General features: G+C 38.8%; 1 protein-coding gene across 13 annotated transcripts in view; it reads left to right on the top strand.

Moving 5' to 3' along the window:
- Positions 1-16,617, top strand: part of pcbp3 (poly(rC) binding protein 3) — a 118,524-nt gene that overhangs the window by 54,821 nt on the left and 47,086 nt on the right. Inside the window, exon 1 of one of the 13 annotated variants that reach the window (XM_022680157.2) lies at positions 7,806-7,909. The exons of 11 other annotated variants lie outside the window; for them this stretch is intronic. The gene's annotated coding sequence lies outside the window, so the exon portion shown is untranslated. Of the gene's footprint in view, positions 1-7,805; positions 7,910-10,420; positions 10,533-16,617 lie in introns of those variants that run through there. One more of the 13 variants, XM_022680158.2, reaches the window with a different exon arrangement.

Here is a 16,617-nt window from a genome sequence, read left to right as displayed (position 1 = left end):
AAGCCATGAATAAGCACATGAAGACTTTATTGTTCTGAGTTTATTACTGTTATCTCCATGTTGACGGCTCTTGTATCAGAACTATTAGCAGTTCCCTAGTTGCAAAGATATCCAGTGAAAGCTGTTGGAAAGATGTGACATGGCCAAAGGATAAACTCCCAGACCACTCTATTTTTAACCCTTGTGTGGTGTTCATATTTTTGTTGCTCGTTTACTTTGTTACTTGTATTTAATTCAGCAAAATTAAGCAATTTTACATTAAAATGCTTTACACATGCTTGCCTCACCTAAATTGCAAGCAATATAAACAGCTTACATGGTTAATGTTTGCCCTTTACCTTTCTTATGTTACATTTCTTTCAAAAAGTGCTACTCTTTTTTTATTAGTTTTTTAATAAAATGTAAAAGAAAATGAATTTAACTCAAGATATGAGTAGAAAATTTGTTTAGTTTCAAATTTACAAATGAAGCAATGTTTATTAGCCCTTGGCCAAACATACTGTATGTAATATAAATGGTTGGGGGGGGGGGGGGGTGTACAGTGTGTGTTTATTGAAAATGTGTTTTGATATATGTTTTTTCACAAAAAATGAGCCAATGCCAATGAGTTTGAGTAAGAAAAAATATTTTGATGAAAAATGAAAACGGGTCCCGAACACCACACAAGGGTTAAACAAGGACTGCAACCTTTTAATAATGCTTTATTTGTGCGTGTGTGTTCAGGCCCAAAAAACACACAGCATTTGCTGCATACTCTTTAAAGATGCATCTGAACTGTGCGTCTGAATCGGCCCTGAGAACTAGATGGGGTCAGACTCAATGGGCTGTTTGCTGGACAGTAATAGCCTTCAGAACTGAGGAGATGCTGCTGGCTGGCAGGAAAAATGAAACGGTAGCAGCACTGCTGTTTTACTGGCACAGCTCCTGTTTTCTCCTGCTGACATTTTCCTTCTTTATAGACCATTTGGTTGATTGTCTCAATCAGAATCCCTCTGGTGATCGCTGAGAAGCTGTCGCTGATCTCTGGAGCAGGAAATATCTTTGACCTTATCTGGAATGCAGCTCAGTAATGTGCGGCTCTCTGGGATGGCTGTGGCTTTGCCCGTGTGTGAAGTGTGTGAATTCTTCTTTAAATACAGAAGTGCATTTCCCTGAGAGGAATGTGGTGGGATGTTTGGATTGCAGCAGATAATAATGATTGCATGACATGTTCCATCAAAAAGAAAGTTGGATCAAAACACAGCTGGCTGTATCTCAGAACATGCATCTCCAACCTTCATTCTGTATCTCAGAGAGCAGATCGTGTGTGCAGCCAGAGTGTGTGTATCTATGTATGTGCGTTGATTCATTGTTTGACCGTCCGTGTCAGAAATGGAGGACTTGTGAATTTTTTAAAGATATCAAAATATAATTTTCTACTGTAAACATTGTGTGTGGATGGGGGGGTCTTAACTACATCATATTATCGTTTACTTGGTAAAACGTTTAGGGTAAGCCTCTGTGATGGACGCACCCCAGGGGAGCTTCATGGAGATTATGATCGGCAGGCAGATTTTGAAGAAATCCAGACTGGCTTTAGCACAATACAGTTGTTATCTGTTTTCAGATATGCTTTTTTTTCCTCAACCAAGAGACCTTGAACCACAGTTCCAGTTTAGACACTTTCAAATATATATTTTTAAGAGGGTTGCTATTTAGCTGATTATTGGCCTGTCATGATAACTACTGCTGGATTTGTGGATGATATATTGTGTAAAAAATTATTGCAATACATGATGGTCAGTTACAGACGCTGTCTTCGCACTAATGCGCTGTCCAGAGTACTGATCGCTGGTCCTCCTGAAACAAGTGGTCTGGATTTCAGTTGATGTAGACAAGTAGAGGAGTGAATTGAGCCGCGATTCGGACAGAGTTCTTGTGTGTGAAAACAAACCAACAATAATAATGAGCTCCTTCCACAAACAGAATCAGTCCTTTGTCTGGACTCAGGACCCTTAATTAATAATATTTTATATTTTGGAAGAGGTTTATACAGTGGTATAAAAAAGTTTGGGTACCCCTGATCTTTTTCATGGTTTTACTTTAAAAATCATTGGTTGTTCGGATCACTAATTAATCGGTTAAATATATCATACCTCAGATGAACACAGTGATATTTAAAAAGGGAAATGAAGTCCATCTTACCTGACTGAACTGGATATGCTTTGTAAAGCTTCAACCAGAAGACAGACTCTTATTAAAATCTATAGAAAGTGTTTAGAGGCTGTTATTTCTGCAAAAGGAAGATCTACTAAATATTGATGTAATGTTTCTGTTGGGGTGCCTAATTTTAAGGTTTAAATAATTATTGCACACTTTCTGTAAATACTATAAACATCATTTCACTTCTCAAATATCACTGTGTTCTTCTGCTATATGATATATTTAACTGGAATTGCTTTATATTGCTTTGAATTGATTTATAAACAAATATTGTGAAAATGTCAGGGGTGCCCAAACTTTTTCTTACCACTGTATTTTCCCTCTACTGTCTACTCTGTGTATGGAGGCGTGTTTTTGATGCACCGGTCATTGTGTGACTTGCTAAATTCTGCTATTGCAGAAGTTAATTCATACGTTAATTAACAGACAAACAAAGAAACACAATGCATTGTGGATATCAAGGTCAGCAGAAATGATTGAGGTCATATCCACTTATTGTACGATAAGTCAATAATGTAATTATCGTGACGGATTTAGCTGATTTCTGTTGTGTGGAGGTCCTCCAGAAAGTGGACGGTGAATGACTGATGTAGCCAGTTTTCCTCAGCATAAAATGCTACCTTACTTTCCGTGGTTTCCCAGACGATTTGTATTGAAATTGAACGCTGCTGCTGCTGCTGACTAAATCACTTGAAAAGTTGCTAAACAGTCCGAGGTGCAGTTTCTCCTGAGTGACCAGGGCCTTTTGAACTGCGCTACACAGCCGCATTGGCAGTTTCTCCCAAAGCAATTCCAGACTTTAATCGCATTCTCCCATATGGCTGTTCAGCAATGCCTGGCCCAGCTTGATATTTATTAATGCTTGACGTGATTAAAACTGGAAATGAATCCAGTGGCCTGAAGCTGAAGGAGCCACACAGAGGTCCGCGTGTGTTTACTGTGTGTTTTGTGTTCTATGTCGTCTGCTGTCCTTGATGGGGGATATAAATATAGTCTCTCGGGAGACACCAGCAGAATACATGACATGGAACTGTTGGAGGAAAAGAGAGAGAGAGAGAGAGAGAGAGAGAAGGGTGAGGAGCAGGAGAGGATAAAAGCATCATGGGAAGCCGCTTTCATCACTGTCCAACAAAGCAGGGCTGAAGATACCGCCGGTCCTGTATGTGCTCCATTAATGGAAACAGCATATCAGCAAGTAGTCGCGCACACAAAAGGCCGGCCTGGAAGCTGCCACATGAAGATGCTCAGTGTTACTCAGTGTAACTCAGCTTCAGGCTGTAATATCCATGTTTGATGTTTTTTTTTATATATTTAATTTTATTTTTTTTTCCAATTTTACCCAACACACTTATTAGGAATCCCCTATTACTAGTGATGCCACAACAAAAGGAGGGTGAAGACTAGCACAGGCCTCCTCTGATATATGTGAAGTCAGCCACCACCTCTTTTTTCAAACTGCAGCTGATGCAGAATTGCAGAGTAGCATCACAGCGCGCTCGGAGGAAAACGCAGCGACTCGGTTCTGATACACCAGCTCACAGACGCAGCCTTGTGCTGATTGACATCACCCTTTGGATTGATGAGGGAAAGAAAGCGCCAATTGTGCTCTCTCAGGGCTCTGGCAGCTGATGGCAAGCTTCATGAACAGGATTCGAACCGGCAATCTCCTGATCATAGTGGCAGCTGTGGACCACTCGGAGCTCCGGGGGTTTGATGTTTAAAAAGCAAATATTTGTTGAGGGGGAAAAATGCTTAGTTATTTTACATCAAAATGGAAAAACACAGATTTAACAATTTTTATTATAATATACCTTTTTATTTTAACATTTTGTTCTAAAAATCCACACTTTTAAAAAAGGTGCTAGTTTAGTTGTATCTCTAATGCTAACCCAGCACTCCTGCATTCTGTAAATTATGTAAGATGAACAAAAACAGATTCACACTGTCTCGTGATGCTCTCAGGATGTTCAGTATATGTCACTTAGCAAAGAACATGAATTGAAATGACTGAGAAAGTGCTGTATGGAACTTTACACATCTTTTAAAAGGTCTGTGACAGATCATGTCACCATATTCTCTTTTGGGAAAATGATTTTAGACAAATTATGTAATTTTACACTTTTTTTCTTCAGAACTTTAAGGAGTTCTAGTCCAGTTTTAACCCTTGTGTGGTGTTCATATTTGTGTTACTCGTTGACTTTGTTACTTGTATTTAATTCAGCAAAATTAAGCAATTTTACATTAAAATGCTTTACACATGCTTGCTTCACCTAAATTGCAAGCAATATAAACAGCTTACATGGTTAATATTTGCCCTTTACCTTTCTTATGTTACATTTCTTTTAAAAAGTGCTACTCTTTTTTTATTAGTTTTTTAATAAAATGTAAAAGAAAATGAATTAAACTCAAGATATGAGTAGAAAATTTGTTTAGTTTCAAATTTACAAATGAAGCAATGTTTATTAGCCCTTGGCCAAACATACTGTATGTAATATAAATGTGTGTGTGGGGGGGATGTACAGTGTGTGTTTATCTAAAATGTGTTTTGATATATGTTTTTCACAAAAAATGAGTCAATGCCAATGAGTTTGAGTTAGAAAAAATATTTTTTTTTTTTATCATTTGATGAAAAATGAAAACGGGTCCCACAAACCCGAACACCACACAAGGGTTAAACAGCAGTGTGAATGGATCTTTTCTTTTTTACTATTATTCTCGTATAAGTTGCAGGATATATATTTTAAAGTTTTAGCCTGTTGTTTAGTGATAGAAATAATGCTGTGAAGTTCAGATTGAATGCATTTATTACGACTGATGCACTTTTTAAAGAATAATTTCAGTCAGTTTTTGGTAATATGGTTTCATCTGCCTGAATAAGTCTCACAGTTACATTGTGCTGCTGCAAGAAGATCATATTATTTGGTTGTAAGATTCAGTTTCTTTTGATTTTAAGTTTACAAAGGTGAATTCGCTACATTTGGGAGGTGGAGATGAGTGCAGACAGTAAATATTAATGCAGTTTGTGTCCTCAGATGTTCAGTGAAATGAGATATGGTGACAGCTCAGTAAGCGATTGAGTTAAAAGGCAGTTCAAACATCAGTTCAGAATGAAAAAGCTCAGTAAACAGTATTTGTGGCTGTTTTACTCTCCCTCTCTTAGCCTTGTTTGTAACTGTGCGGTTGTTGTTGTAGTGCAGCGTGTATCTCGGTGCTCTACGTCGACATGAATTAGTAAAACGTCATGGAGATTACAAAACTGCTCCAGAAGTTCCATTTCAGACTCATTGGTTATTGGTTTTAGCTGCGAGGCCGTCCCATTATTGAAAGCACTGACTGTGGCCGAGTGCAGGGTCAGGCGAAATTTTCCATTAGCGAGTTATGGCAGGGTTGGGTGGGGATAGGGGGCATAAAAGCTTATAGAGCCTGAACCAAATGCCTTCACAAGCTGGTGCCATCGGGTCTCTGAGCTCCAGACTTTTCCACTTTTTTCCCCTCCATGTTTATATGCTCTTACATATGCTGCAAAAGCTCCCCTCCAGCCACGCCTTCAGATTGACATTGATGTCTTAAGAGTTCTTCTTGTTGTCTTCCTCTCAGACAGAGCGAGCGAGACAGGGAGGGGCTTTAGAAATGCACCTTTTCAGTGAAAGAAAAGCTGTTATTCTTGGGAAAGTGGAAGTTGACAGATTTTGTGTGGTGAGACAGCACTGCAAGCCTGGATAATGCTAATTTACTACAACCTGTTGCCTCCAGTTATTTAAGTGCTGTTAATGAAAACTTAACATCAGCTTAAAATACGTTTTTTTATATCAGTTGCTTTGAACAAGTTTTACCTTCAGGTGAATTAAACTGATTTGGATTTAGTTTAAAATACTGATTTAAAATATTCTCCAAACATCTTTATCAAACTAACTACTTCTAACCACATTTCCTGCTCCTTATCTTTCCTCCTCTATCCCGCTATTCCCCTTTGCCTCCCTTGGGCCCTGTAAAAAATGTTTTTGTCTTGAACTTCTATGTCCTTTATTGCTAAATATACATCAGTATTTTTTAAGTCGTTTTGGATAAAAGCGTCCACTAAATGTAATGTAATGCAAAAAAAAAAAAGTATTTTTTGTGTAATTTTATCCTATTTTCTCCCTTATTTAGAAGAACCGTTTTGTTTGTTTTAATAAAGTGCAATATAGAGGAAAAGCAGTTAGACATATATATATATACTATATATACTATAAACTATAAGTTTGTGTACCTGAGGTAGCCTTGGGGGCTGAGTGTCAATGACTGTGGAGCTTAGATTCTCTGCCCAAATCGGTTGTGTCGGGCTCAAGAAAATAGTATGTGATGTAGGCGTCTGGTTTTAATGCTATTTTTCTTTTATATAAAGCTATGACGTGATAATCACAATATAGCAAAGTAACAAATCAAACAGTTTTTTGAACAAAAGCTGCACAAGTTATAATGTTATGATCATGGAGTTCTGTGTAGCTGTTCTTAATAAACATTTTTATTAAATAATAGGTCTATGCTTCTTCAGTGTTGCAGTGTTAACAGAATTCTCTCATTCAAACAGCCCGAAATGTTTTTAAAAAGCTCAGATTAACACTCTACTTACTGAAAAATGGTGTGTTGGGCTTCGGCAGAACGTGCACAGGCTTGGGCTGGGTCAGGTCCGATTTGTTTGGGCCCAATCTAAGCTCTAACTGACTGTGAGACACACCCATTAGCGAATAGGTGGCGCCAGCAGCCGATACAAATGGCAATGACTAAACTCTAGGTATTACACAGTGGGTTGATTCAACTCAAAGATCCCATTTGAATGAATTTGAATGTATAAAGAGACCACAAATGTTCACCTAGCTCAAAATAGTTGAGGAATGTTTGGGAATTTAACAGACTTTTATTTGAGTTCAAACTAATTTGGTGTTTACAGTGAAGAAAAAAAGAAACTGTCCTTATTATTGCTATTCTGAGAATGTGTGTGTGTGTGTATGTGTGTGTGTGTGTGTGTGTGACTCCCACTCACACACTTCATCTGTGAAGTATGGATTTTTTTTCAGTCCCCTCACTGCACTCAGTGTCCCGAGCGCTGAGCCAGAGGAGCCGTCGTCATGTCCCGGGCCAGTCCTGCACCCAATAATGAGCTGCTTGATTACAGCCTGGAGGCTCGCGGCTCAATTAGAGGCTCGCAGACAAAGTGAAGCTGATCGATCGCGGGAGAGCTTTAGCACCGCCGGTGACATTGCCAATCATGGCTGATACTAAGTTGGAGATGAATGCTTTGTTGAATTAGGTGTCTCATCTTTGAGTGGCATCTTTAAGAAGCATGCTCTAGTCATTTTCAGCTTTTTATCAAATGAAAAAAAATTCACGTCTCCACCGTCTCTGCGCGAACTCTCGACTCATGACTCTCTGATCAGGCTGATCGTGCTCTCCTTCACGCTCGTCTGGGCCAATTAGCTCGCTCGCTTGACAAGCGGACGATGAAGCCATTGCTGTGCCCGGACAATCCAACAGTATCCCCCCCCCCCCCCACCATCCCACCCTCTTCCACATCACCCCCAATGCTGTTGGTCGCCTGCCATGTGACCTTGCTGGAGGCGATAGTGTAGTTTACTTATAGGACCAGGAAGCCTCTCTGGGCTCTCATTGTGCCCATTCTCTTCCATCTTTGGTCCTAACTCAACCTCGGGAACTTTCCCTGCAACGGGTAAGACTGATGGATAACATTATGACATATATTTTTCTTACATTGCGCTGTAAACCAAAACTCCCACAAAAAAAAAAAAAAATGCCATATTGTTGTCGGGGATGGTTCCTTGAATGTTCTGTATAGAGAGATTTTCAGTATCATTGGCTAGGGCAGCACAGTGGCAAGGTGGTTAGTACATTTACCTTTCAGTACTGGGATTCAGGTTCCCTGAACTCAACCAAGTCCCTGCCTGGGTTGAGTGCCTATGTTCTGCTCATTTCTTCTCTGGAAACTCTGGAAAACGTTTTGTACCACAGTCCAAATAACATGGGGATCATGTGAATTGGCTTCTGCCTTTGTGTGATTATGTATGTATGTGAATTTCGTATGTGCAGCTTTCGTACGAATCAGCGCTTCTTTGTTCTACATCCATTTAGATTCAGTTATCTCAAGATCATTTAAGATCTAGTCACTTTCCTGTTACAGGCCTTGCATTATTATTAAGTGCTCTGGAGCGCATGTTTGTATTTGAAACAGATTGCTTTTGACCTTAAATTCATTCATTTTTATGTGCAGCAAAACCCCAATGCTGCTCTCTTGTTTAACCTCCTAGGACCTGGTGTCCACATGTGTGGACATCACATTTTGCATTGTGTAGACCACAATACTAACTTTTGTTTGCTCTACAAGGGCCTCTTGTCCTCTTTTGAAGCCATTATATTGTCACCTAGTGGTGGCAGAAGACAAGTTTAACACGTTACAGTTTCGATTTCGATTTTGTTCAGAAATCTAAATGAACAGTAAATACAGTAAATGTTTGTTTTTTTACTTTGTCATTACTTCGTATTATTATTCGTATTCGCAGCACTTCAAATAAGCTATATTGCTATATTGCTGCTGTTCAAAATAAATTATTTGCACATCATTACTAATTGCGACCTTATTGCGTTCTATCCAAATATAAAACTAAAGTCCACATTATTTAACATCATTTTTCTCAGAAACTTCATCATGAGAAAATATAATTCTTTGTTTTTACACTAATCAGGTGCCAATAAGCCCAAATAGCTTTTGGGTCTAAGGTTAATACGGTGCTGTGATGTTCCATTTGCGTTTTTTTCATTTCGAGGACAAAATACACAGATCAAGCATAACATTATGACCACCTCCTTGTTTCTATACCCATTATATTATCAGTTCCACTGAGCATATAGGAGCACTTTGTAGTTATTTTGTATATGATTATAGACGGTAGTCCTGTTTCAGTATTTCTGCATTTGTATCCTTCTTTATCTTTCTTTCATCCTGTTCTTCAGTGGTCAGGACCCCACAGGACCTCCAAAGAGCAGGTGCTATTCTGGTGGTGGGTCATTCTCCGCACTGGTGTGTTAGTGTGTTTTATGCTGGTATGAGTAGATCAGACACAGCAGTGCTGCTGGAGGTTTTAAACACCAGCATGTCACTGCTGGACTGAGAATAGCCCAACAACAAGATCTCTGGACAGCTTATTTTGAGCACTGATGAAGGACTAGAGGATGACCATAGCAGTTAATGGTAAATCCATCGAGTGAGTGAATTTCTAGAAGGACATCTTATTGAACCTCACTGTTTGGGTTGATTCATCCAGGCCATCACCACCTATGTGGATGTTCCTTCAGCCTCATTTCGGGAAAGGCAATGCGACTCTAGTGGCTTAGCCGAAGCCGCTGTTGATTAATTCCCATTTCGCTGTCCGACTGAAGTGGATTAGCCCGTGGGGTTTATAATCCTGCTCGTGTCTGTGGCACTGCCCGCAATCCCACATGAGGCCAGATTAAATGGGGGTGGATGAATGAGCTACGCCATTCAGGTCAGACATCCCGTGAACCATCAGAAATCGTCCGTATTCCTCTTTAAACCTATGGTTTCTGGTTCCCTCTTCTTTTACTGTATTTCACTCTGACCCATCCAAAGGTCATTTGCCTGGAAAAATGAGGACAAGTTGAGGAGGAGGGGTGTTTAAAGCTTGGGCACATGCAGCCATATGAAGGCAGCTGATGTGTAAAAAAGAAATGTCACAACAGGAAATCGCTTAGCTTGTAATGAACAAAGAAGCAGATGGACGGGAACGCGGCAGGCTTTGGGAGCGAGTACGTGGCAGCGCAAACAAGGATGCAGGGATGCAAGGATGCATGTAAAGATGACTTTATTTTTCTTGATGTGGCAACCAGATGACTTTAGCATTGGGTGCCCACTGCACTGCCACTCACACCCCCACCCACCCCAAAAATACCCCAGGGGCTGCTCACTGAGCACACTGAAACCACCTCATTGCCCTCTTTTCTATCTCCGCAAAAAAATCAACCTCATCCCGAAACAAAGACGAACGCATCATAAAAGCCTCAGCGAATGGGTGTCCAGCTTGCAGCGGAATTCAGATTTAGGGATATTTTATGGATATTTACAGTGCCTCCTTCACCCCAAAGGTCACGTGTCTGCTTCCTCGCCCACATGACCTCATACAGGAGCCAATCAAATCGCGGCATTCTGCTGAGGCTGAGCGAGAGGACGGCGGAGATATCTTTTCCTTTTCCTTTTTTTGATAATTTCAATCCCTTTCCAACGCCAAAAGTGGTGGCCGTCTGTTAGGAGCTGCACTAAGGTAAAAACTTATTTTTTTTTTTACTTCATTTTTACATATTTATTTTAATATTTAAGTAATTGTGGCCTGATGGTGTTCTGTGATTAAAACGCTAACACTGTGGTCGGCAGTGGTTAGAATGAATGACTATGAATGACTATAAATGACGATCTTCTTGACACTGGCAGCTTGACACTGAAAGAATCTGATCAACCCAACCAAATGTTGTTTCTTTAATATATGGACAAACTGTGAAGACTGGTGAGCATTTGTGGACATCCACTATTGCTTGAGACACTGGATTGTCATTGGTTGAATTCCTAATTTGCTTGGATTGAGATACGTTATGGCACTCCACTTTTGATGAAGCTTTACTCTTTAATTAACCAAGCTCTATATCATATGTTGAGTTGTGCTTTGTTGTGCTTTGCTTCAAGAAGATGACTGTACATTTCTGCTGTAGTTTACTGCAGTTTCGGTGCTGTACTGTACTTGTAAGCTCTGTTTTTTTAAGGGTGGAGAATGCGGACAGTTTGTAATCCTTAATAGGAGCCTGTGGGATTTTAAGGGTGAATGGTGTGGCATGTATCTAGTCTTTTTGAGTAGTCTTTTAGTCTCGGTACAGTTTTGACCTTAAAATCAGTTCGGAATATTAGGAGAAGACTCTGGTCCTGGTAAACTCTGCTGCAGAGGTCCACGGTCCTCTTCGCCATCGTTACTTCAATTATCATCATGTCTTCATTGTCTGTCATTGCGAATCGAATCAGACAGTAGAACAATTGCTACAGTCTACTGTCTGATATCTGTATCGTATTGAATTAAATGAATGTGAAGTATTGATTTTATATCTATGTATCCTTGTATATATATATATATTACTAAAAGTGCCTGTATACTTTTATAACTATTGAAAGGATTTTAATTGTATTTTAACATTGGTACAGTGTTGAAAGAATAGAAAGCCCCAGGCTAGAAATCTGCAGCCACTGCATATAAATAAATTATATGCCGGTTTGTTCCATATTATCGAACAGATGGAATTTCTGATGGGATTGAGATTATGGTGGTTTGTTTGCTGGAATTTAAAGCTGCAGACGACAGCTGTGATTTGCTGTGTTTGTTTGACCTAAACCGTGTCTTTGTTGCGCCACCACCAAACCAATCTTCAAAATGGTCGCTAGCACAGTGAAAGCCGAGAACGAACGGCTGCGTCTCTACATTCGCTCTCAATTAGAAGAAGGCTGTAGACGATGCTGTCGTATTGTTTTTGGCAACGCAGTCAAATGCAATTGGTAGAGGCTGTGATGTGCGAGAGATATCCACATTGTCAGAAGATGACCAGCATGGAGACGGCTGTGTTTTTAGCCTCATTTCTGTGACTGTGATGCCAGTTGATGGCCAGAGGCGTCTCCGTTGAGTTCGGCCTTTTTCGCCATGGTGAATACTCTCGATCCAGTAGAGCGACACAGGGGAGTGGTCAGTGGACAGAGTTTTTTTTTGGTGTTTGTCTGTACAGTCTCCAGACTTTAGCCGGTCCTGGGCGTTTGGTGGAGTTTGATGGTGGAGAGAGGCTGGGACGTGATTATAACTTGGGGTGAGATCCAGACGAGGGCGACTGATCGGGGCTGACAGTTTTTGAGGCGGCTGTTGGATGGGGGGAGGGGGGTTCAGGGGGTGCCCCTACAGACACACACAAATACACATAGACACACACACACACACATATACAGACAGACTGCAGCAAAGCTATGCCCATGCGACCCCTCCTCCCTCCCTTAGTGCAGTGCAGTACAGAACGCCTAGCCACCCGGGCCTTGACCACGACACATGCCGCATACCCACAGGACTCTACAGGACTCCACAGATATCTCTCTCTCTCTCTCTCTCTCTCTCTCTCTCAGTAATAGTAGTGTGTGTCATATCTTATCATATCGTATCAAACACAACAAATAATAACAGTCATCATTTTTTAAACAATTAAAAAAAAATCCAGATTGTGTATATATAATACACAGCCCTAATTGTCTTTGTAAAAAATCCTTTAAATATTGTGACCCTATTTTAGGGCCATATCACCCACCCCTACTCAGAAATTCTAAGCTCAGCCTAAAATGAGCTTTCTGACTGTGGTGGTCAGTTTTTGATGGTGTCATGAGGCAGTTTGTTCAATGGGTCCATTAAAAAACGAACAGAGAGATTTCTATATCAGCGCAGAGATAAACTGAACCTTAGAGAAGTACCTGCTAACGATTTTCCCCAATTAAGAGAAAAACAATGATGGTTTAATAATAAAGGCGGGTTCTTTCAGCCATTTAGACAGAATATTTCCATATCTGAGTAAGGTAAAGCCTCACACACAGATGAATTAAAGTTTGATTAAAGTTTTATTTTTTATTTATCTGACTAGAAATGTCTGCTTTTTGTCTATGATATAGAGCTCTGGAAAACATTAACAGACCGCTTCATTTTCTGAATCAGTTTCTATGATTTTGCTATTAATTACTAAATGTTTGGGTAAAATGAAGATTCTTCAAACCACGGACAGCATTTCTCTCAAATTCCCAGTAAAAATAATGTAATTTAGAGGCATTTATTTGCAGAAAATGAGAAATGGCTAAAATAACAAAAAAAGATGCAGAGCTTAAATAATGCAAAGAAAACAAGTTTATATTTATAAAGTTTTAGGAGTCCAGAAATCAATATTTGGTGAAATAACCCTGTTTTTTAATCACAGTTTTCGTGCATCTTGGCATGCTCTCTCCTCCACCAGTCTTACACACTGATTTTGGATAACTTTATGCCAATTCTGATGCAAAAGTCAAAGCAGTTCAGCTTTATTTTATGACTTGAGATCATGCATCTTCCTTTTTTCCAGAGCTGTATGAGTGTGCCCAAATATGGATTATCTCTCTGTCCTGGGTAAAATGCTGTAGTGCCCGATGCAGTCCTCCAGGTGGACGGTTGTGTCCGGTTGAGAGTACGCTGTGCGCTATTGGCTGCCGCTTCTCATCGGTGTGTGTTAAAGTGCTGAGTATTAATGGTTGTTTGTAAAAATGTGATTGTAAAGCGTCCTTAAATTTCTATAAAGGCTCTAAATATATAAGTGTATCTTCATTAATGTATTCATAAATATTACTCCATGTTTATATTCGGTATCAATAGTCCTTGGTAAAGAACAGTTGAAGGGCAGCTCTTTGAAGGCACAGCTGTGTTCATCATCACTGAAGCGTGTGCTGACACACTTTGTCTTCAGCATTGTGTCTGATGGCATGTTTGAATCAACATGATGGTGCACAGCGTTTAAGAAGATGAAAGAAGAGGCAGTGCGGATAATACTTTAGTCAAACACTCTGCATCTCTAAGCTCCTTAGTCATTGTTGGCCCACAAAGCATGTCATCTCCTTCTTAGTGCCACACGCTGCTTATGTGACTTATTTATTCAATTACTGTTTTAATTATGCTTTGTCTCTGTGCGCCTGTTAACTGCAGAGTTATTGTTGTGTTCAGTTTTCTGTGCCCTCATCTGACAGAGGAGGCTGATGGTCAGTTCACGTTAGGTCGTAATGACCAGTAGAGTCTGCCTGGAAAGATTAGGAGAAACCAGACAGCAGAAGATCTACACAGATTAGACTTCCCTTGCTATCTTTCTTCCAGCATTGTTTTTCTTGCTGTAAAATTGAGAGGATTCCCATGGGGAACACAACTTTGCTTCGCAGTTGATAAACTGTTTTTTTATCAAACGTATTTCTCATTTTGTTGTTATTCAGGTTCAATTTTATATTGGAAATTGCTTTCTGTAGTTACTTGCTGAGAGTTTGGCTGTATTTCATGAGTTGCAACACCTTTTTAGTGTTTAAATATATTTTTAAAAACACCCACACTCTTCAATCTCTTCACTCTCTCCCCATTCCATCTCAAGCACAGAAATGAAGGACTGGCAGTACTTCATTCTTAAGAGAATAATAATTCATATGATGGTTAGGCATGCACTGCACTGAGACACACAGATGTTCCACACAAGCTCAAGAACAGCCGCAAATACAGGCTCTGTATTAGCTCTTCAGATTTGTAAATGCAGAAAATACTGATTAACAGAAAAATATATGCAGCCGTTTCTGACTTTTCTGCACATAATCTGTAGCATCCTCCCTTCCAGTTCTATCTTCTAAAAAAACCCTTATGATGCACATGAGTGATTCTGAATACATTTGAGTCTCAAAGAGTCAGATAAACCATAAACCAGTAAATGAGTCAGCATGATTCAGAGAAAGGACAACTCAAGATAATGCTCAGATCTGATTTAATGGAAAAAAAAAAGCCCTTAATTAGCATCTGTTATACAGCTCTGAAAAAAAATAAGAGTTTCTTTTGTGTTTTTTTTCTAAATGTAAAACTTCTGGAATATAAAAAGAGGAAGATAGATGATCACAAGCCATAAAAACAAGATGAACTCTTTGAATTTTTGCACCAGGAGTGGCATAAACTTATTCAAAAGCAGTGTGCAAGACTGGTGGAGGAGAACATGATGCCAAGATGCACGAAAACTGTGATTAAAAACCAGGGTTATTCTGCTGAATATTGATTTCTTAACTCATACATTCTCTAAATGACAATATTTTTATTTGGAATTTTGGAGAATTGTTGTCTGTAGTTTATAGAATAAAACAACAATTGTCATTTTACTTAAACATATACCTATAAATAGCAAAATAAGTGAAACTGATTCAGAAAATGAAGTGGTCTCTACATCTACAAGAACAGTGCATTTACTGTAAATGTTTAAACTAAGAAAATGACATGTCTAACCCGTTTTTGTTAAAACTTTATTTTCAGAATTCTCCCCTCTCTCCCTCTCTCTGTATAAAGACAGATGATTCAGTCTAATCCAGATCTTTGTTGTGAAGATTTATTCTAATTCTGCTCTGCAGCTGGAACAGTGACCCCGCTTTTTTTTGAGATTTTGAGAACAGGAAAATATTTTTTCTCTGAGACAGTAATCATAATAGACTCTACAAATCTCTCCAAAGGATTTCAGAAGCGTTTGTGTTTCACACTTTTACTCTGAACCTCTATTCTGTAAAAAAAAAAAAAAAAAAAAGAAAAGTCTGCGATCATGTCTGGTACTAGCCTGGGCAATATGGTAAAATATTATATCAAGATAATACACAATATTTGTTGTATTTTTAGACAAAATTTATTAATAGCGGCAGATTCTTAAAAAAAAAAAAAAGCTAATTAAAAACTACAATTTATTTAAACAAAGTGATTTTTTTTTTATTCAGTTAAACAGCACATATTATACTTTCTGTATTAAAACACAGAAAACAAGAATTAAAAAACAAACCAAACAAAAACTAAAAGACTCCAGTCTTCTATAGATATCTATTTATTGACTGGAATTAAGGTATTTTTACTTGACTAGACATTTTTATAGCGTCTGGTTCCAAATAAAGTGAATGAGTAAATCAGTTTAGATCTCAGTGGAGATAAATACAGCCTGTGCGGTCTATTTCTAAAAGACGAGCGCTGCTAACATTATGATTTATAAATGAGCAGTGATAAATAGGTTTTCATATGCAGTCAGTTATTATGATTAGTCATACAGCATGGCATAAAACACAATTATATAAACGTCAACCTGTCTCCCACTCCTTCTGTCAAACACAGACATATATCTTCATTGATTTCAGGTTGAAGTTTTCTGCACTGTTTGAGCACATCAGCTGTATTTTACATTATGTGAAATGAATGATGATGAATGGATCAGCAGGCAGACGTGCTCTCTTTACAATACAGGCCTAAATCAAAGCAGTGTTTTACACATACACAGTCAAACACAGCACAGCTATATAGGCCTTTACTATATATAGGGCAGGAGGGTTAAATTAAATGAATTACTCTTTTAATGCGATTTAAAAAATGGGATATTTGAGATTGTATAACTGTAGATATTAAAACTTCCAGACAAAATCTTAGTAGGCAGTGATTTTTATAAATTTATTTTATATTTTTCCTTAACTAAAAACAAGCATGTTATGTTTGCGCTGCGTGTAATATAAAAGCTGCATGTAAGGTAGAAGAGGGCTGCTTACTATTTGTAAGGAAA

Source organism: Astyanax mexicanus, chromosome 11, assembly GCF_023375975.1.
Source record: "Astyanax mexicanus isolate ESR-SI-001 chromosome 11, AstMex3_surface, whole genome shotgun sequence".
In the NCBI taxonomy this organism is placed as follows: Eukaryota; Metazoa; Chordata; class Actinopteri; order Characiformes; family Acestrorhamphidae; genus Astyanax; species Astyanax mexicanus.
Note: the sequence above shows the minus strand (reverse complement) of the source record. Positions and strands in the feature narration are given on the sequence as shown.